Source organism: Sorghum bicolor, chromosome 6 (genome assembly GCF_000003195.3).
Source record: "Sorghum bicolor cultivar BTx623 chromosome 6, Sorghum_bicolor_NCBIv3, whole genome shotgun sequence".
Classification (NCBI taxonomy): domain Eukaryota; kingdom Viridiplantae; phylum Streptophyta; class Magnoliopsida; order Poales; family Poaceae; genus Sorghum; species Sorghum bicolor.
In genome coordinates, this window is record NC_012875.2 from 44,462,431 (window position 1) to 44,468,172 (window position 5,742).

A 5,742-nucleotide genomic window follows, 5' to 3' on the forward strand; every position below is an offset into this window, starting at 1 on the left:
ACAAAATGCATTCCTTCATGGCATATTGGAAGAGGAAGTATATATGCGGCAACCTCCTGGATATATTGATAAGGCCAAGCCAACCTTTGTATGCAAACTTGATAAAGCTCTCTATGGTCTCAAGCAAGCTCCAAGGGCATGGCATTCTAGGTTAAGTGGCAAGCTCCAAGCTCTCGGGTTCAAACCTTCAAGGGCAGATACATCCCTGTTCTATTACAGTAGAGGTAAACATGCAATGTTTGTTCTTGTGTATGTTGATGATATTATTGTAGCAAGCTCATCACAAGAAGCCACTAATGCCTTGCTAAAAGACTTGGAGAAGGATTTTGCATCGAAAGATCTTGGCGATTTACACTATTTTCTTGGGATTGAAGTTAAAAGAAATAGTGATGGGCTAGTGTTGTCACAAGAGAAGTATGCATGAGATGTCATCAAGAGGACAAATATGGGAAATTGTAAGTCAGTCAATACACCATTGCCGAGTGTTGAGAAGATCAGTGCAACCGAAGGGGATCCACTTGGGCCAGAGGATTCTACCAATTATCGAAGTGTTGTAGGAGCACTGCAGTATCTCACTCTAACTCGGCCCGGTATATCCTTTGCGGTGAATAGAGCATGCCAATTTCTGCACCAACCCACAACAACTCATTGGAGCTTGGTAAAGAGGATTCTTCGATATGTTCAAGGAACAATAAAGCTTGGACTCGGTATCAACAAGTCCAAGTCGATGCTAGTAAGCGCGTACTCCGATGCCGATTGGGCTGGATCAGTGGATGATAGACGGTCTACCGGTGGGTTTGCTGTTTTCCTTGGTGATAATTTGATATCATGGAGTGCAAGGAAACAAGCTACTGTTTCAAGGTCAAGTACAAAAGCTGAGTATAAGGCATTAGCAGATGCTACTGCTAAGATGATGTGGGTTCAAAAATTGTTAACCGAATTAAAGGTTCAACATCCTCCTGCTGCGAGACTCTGGTGTGATAATATTGGTGCCACCTATATGACAGCAAATCCTGTGTTTCATGCAAGGACAAAGCATATTGAGATTGATTTTCATTTTGTGCGAGAAAGGGTGGCACAACGATTGTTGGAGGTACGACATGTAAGTACTCATGATCAATTGGCAGATGGGTTCACAAAGTCTTTATCTCTCTCTAAATTGGTTGATTTCAGAAACAATCTAAACCTTGTACCCGGTTAAGATTGAGAGGGAGTGTTAAGATATGTATAAGACTTTGAGTTGTATACGACATGGCTTCGTTGTATGTAATCTAGAATAGACTTGTACGACAGGTAGATACACGGGATCTACTCGATCTCTTATCTGATGTAATTACTTTCTTGATGTACAAGCCACCAGGGGGCGTTTCCCTGACTATATAAACACGGAGCCGAGGTACCGAGAGGTTACCTCGTTCTAGTCTATTTTACAAGCATATGTCGAAGCAATTGAGTATTTGTTCAATGGCATGTCGAAGCAATTGAGTATTTCTCCAAAATATTGAGTATTTGTGGACAGTGTTTACTTGCAAAAAATTATGCAAAATGTGGACAGTGTGATTAGTTATTTTTACCTATACACAAATTGTTTGTTTTTTCTATACTCAAAATGTGAATAGTGTGAACAGTATGGCATGTTTATTTTTTTCGTCTCGCGAATTACATATATACAAACTGTGTAATTAGTTACTTTTTACCTATATTTAATACTTTATGCATGTGCCGTAAGATTCGATTTGATAGAGAATTTGAAATATTTTCCAAATTATTTGGGGAAGTAAACAAGGCCTTAGTCCCAATTTAAAGGCACAGTCGTAGCACTTTCGTTTGTTTGATAAATATTGTTAAGCTAAGTTACAAATTGTTATGATAAAGGCACAATTTCATTTTTTACCTTTTGTTATGTCAAATTACTTCATTCACGAAAAAAATGCAATTTGCTTTTTAGAAATCAAATAATTTTAAAATTGTTTATGACATTTCTATAAAAGATATAAGTATTATTAGATTAATTAAAGATATATTTTTTGTTACTTTAATATAGATTAATTAATGATATATTTTTTTGTTACTTTGAAAGATATAAGTATTATTAGATTAATTAAAGAAGCATACCCTCTGCCCCCACAACCAAATATGATGATTCCACCGGACCTTAACTCCTCAAATCTTGAGACTACCTTATAGCAGTCAACACAAAAATAAAACCCACAAGACCTCGCTACATCTACCCTTGGACCCCAAATCTAGCTCTTGGTCACCTCAGAGGACCAAGCACTTGGGGGCCTCGCCACATCCACCACTCGCCATGTCATGGATATGCTTCTTGTATTGCCATTTGTTATGGGTAGGCTACAGAGAATTAGAATTTATTCCATTACTTTAATTTAAATAAAAATTAGAATTTATTCTATTACTTTAATTTAAATAAAAATTGGAATTTATTTCATTACTTTAATATAGATAGCACAAGTTACTTTAATTTATGTTGATCGCGTCAAATACTTTTGCGTTGGACATATTAAGTACGGGATTTGATAAATAACTTTTAACACTTGACTAAATTTGCAGAAATGGCCAATTCGAATGACAACATGGATGATGCAATCATGGACCTAATCAACAGCGACGCCAATCCAGTTCCCCAAGGTGAAGATGATGGGAGTCAGTACTTTGCTGATTATGAAGAACTTGTGGGAGACAATCCTGATGATGTCTATCTACAATCTAATATATATGTATATATATGAAATTAAAATAAATGGCATTTGTACTAATATATTTATACTTCTTTGTGTAGCCCTCTAGATCGGCAACAACTTCTGAGAAGAGTAGAAAAGTGCGCGGCCCGAAGAAGCCGTTGGAGGGTCGGTACATTCTCTCACAATTCGATGAGGGTACAGGACAAGTACTTGGAGCCAATTCTAAAAAATTTGTTGCGCACTGTGGCTACCTTGTAAGGGATAGGCTCTCGGTCAGTGCTTGTGAATGGAGACAACAGAAAGATAACCCTAATATTAGTTTTGTCTCAGATCATGACAAGGAATTGATTTGGCTAGATATTCTTCAACATTTCACGCTCAATACATAGAATGAAGCTTTGAAGGAGAAGGTTAAAATCTAGGCTATGCAGAAGATGAACAAACAATTTCACGCTTAGAAGAAGACATTATACAAGACTTTTGTTGCACATGGCCAGACACCAGATTTCACCAACAAGGCCTACGTCAAGTTGAGGCCTTTTTGGGATAAGTTTGTAGAGTTTAAGAACTCAAAAGAGGGTCAGGCACGGATGATCAAGAATCAGGAAAATGCTAAACAAAAGCAATACCACCGTCACTTGGGTTCAGGTGGCTACAGGACTGCTATTCCTAAGTAGCAAAAGCTAGAACAGGAGATTCTTGAGAGAGGGATCGAACCAGAATCACTGCACTGGCCTGAGCGCGCCAAGTATTGGTTCTTCGGTCACGGGGAAACCATAGACCTAGAGATCGGAAAGATAGTGTACGGCGAAAAGCTTGAAAGAGTGGGACAGAGAATGGCCTATGCGAGAGGATTAGTTGAAAGTGGTACCTGGTAGCCAAATAGAGAGAAGGATGAGCTGACATACGCCCTAAAGACTGCTGAACACGGTGGGTGAACAAGAGGCTCTTTGGAGGTATCGTGGGAGCATGGCTTCCCTAAAGATAGACTGACTTATAGAAGCCGCCAAAGAAAGAAGGAAGAGGAAGCAGAGCGGTTGCGTAGGTTGGAGGCAATGGTGATGGAGTCACGCGAAGCGGCTCATGAAGCGATAGCGCGAGAGAAAGCGCTTGAAGAGAGAATGAACGAGGAGATTAAAAGACAAGTGCAGATGGCAGTAAGTTCTATACAAAGGCAAACTACATCAGAGCATGGAGTCAACATTAGCCCCCCCGATCAGTTGAAAAGCAGTTGCGCTTCCACGGAGATGCCAACTATTCAAGATGACGTCGGGCTGCACTTTTCGGTGGATGACATCACTGAACCTCTGACAACATGTGAGCTGCACATTCCATAGGGGACTACCACAGTCATGGTTGCTGTCGGTGTTGTAACTCCTGTCGACCCTACGAAGACACCAAGAATCCATGGGGCGATAGTTCTACCTGGATATGCTAGTGTCTCGGTGGATAGAGTTGTCAAAGGCTTCAGTAATGTGCAGCTTGAGATAGAAGGAGGTGATGGAGAGAAGACTCTAGGAGAAGCAGAGAAGAATTTTATTTGTTGGCGCAAGTGCTACATCATTATTCCTGGGGCATCACCTAGTAGTCTACCATCACCTCCTCATCATGAACCTAATCCTAGGTGCGGATGAAAATTGACTATACATTTGTTTACTAACTTTATTTTGCATTCTCTTAGTTAGCAGTTTACTCATATACCTTTTTGGTTTCACAGGTGGTCACCAACATATCATAGTGCTGCGGGTGATGAAGAGGGAGTGCAAGACACGGCTGCATCACCTCGGTCTCCAACGCCACCACCTCGGGCTCCAACGCTACCACCTCGGGCTCCAACACCGCCACCTAGGGCTCCAACGCCACTGTTGGGTATTCTTAACATCATTACCAAAAGTAGACTAAGTTCTCTAAATCTAGTAACGGTGCCAAAAATTGCCAAACCTATCCCTCACACCACTTAAGCCAAGTTGTCATCCCCAGCATGATATAAGAGATGCGGTATTGAAATATGCAATTGCTCTTCTAAATAAATAATGAATGGGATCTGTAAGCGCACAGATTAATACCGATATAGCATTTTAACCGGGAAGTATTCCAGGTATTGTTATTTATATTTTTACCACTGGGAAGGGATTAGTAACCATCAATATGATCATAGAATAGAATATGAGATTGAGTATCTATCATTGCATATATAATTGAGAACATTTATCTAACTCTTTCATACATGGATAAGTGTCACATAAAGGATATATAAAGTAATGAATAGTGACAAAGATAATTAATCTAATCAGCATAACTAGCCACATATAAATATGATAAGCACCTCAATTAGATACTCTAGAAAGTCATTAGCATGGTATTAGAACGAACTACAAGAATATTCTCTAAGTTATTCTCAACTATATAGTCTAGCATTATCATAATTAGTGCAAGCATACTTAGCAATCATTGTGAGACAAGACTACGCCCATGCATAGTGATATTAGCAAGGTAAATGAGAAACATAGCAATCACTCCCCTGTAATAATATTGCTCTGCCAGCCCAATACACGAGAGGGGGACTATATAAGAATCAATGAAGCTGTCACTATCACGAACTACCCCACGATCTGGCATATTGGGTACAATCGCAGATAAATACGGTATAAGCACCACGCCTACACAATATCTATCATTTACCCATGGATCCGATGGATAAACGCTATACGATCCTAAGCATGTATATAGATCCAATCTAACTAAGCCAAGTACATAACTATGATAAACTAAGAACAATATAATCTTGAACATAAGCAAGTAGAGCAAAGTCATAAGCAATATATTGAAGTAGAACAAAGTCATCTCATAATATTGAAGAACAAAGATAATTAGAAAGCAATTAGAAGCACAATTAGAGAATTACCAAGAATCCTCCTGACAGATCCGGAAACCATTTCGAAGATTGACTCCTTCTAGTTCTAATCCTATGTAGCTATGCTAATCTAGATATCTAATTGATGTGGTGGCTCTAATCTTGATCAGAGGCTTCTTCTCCCTT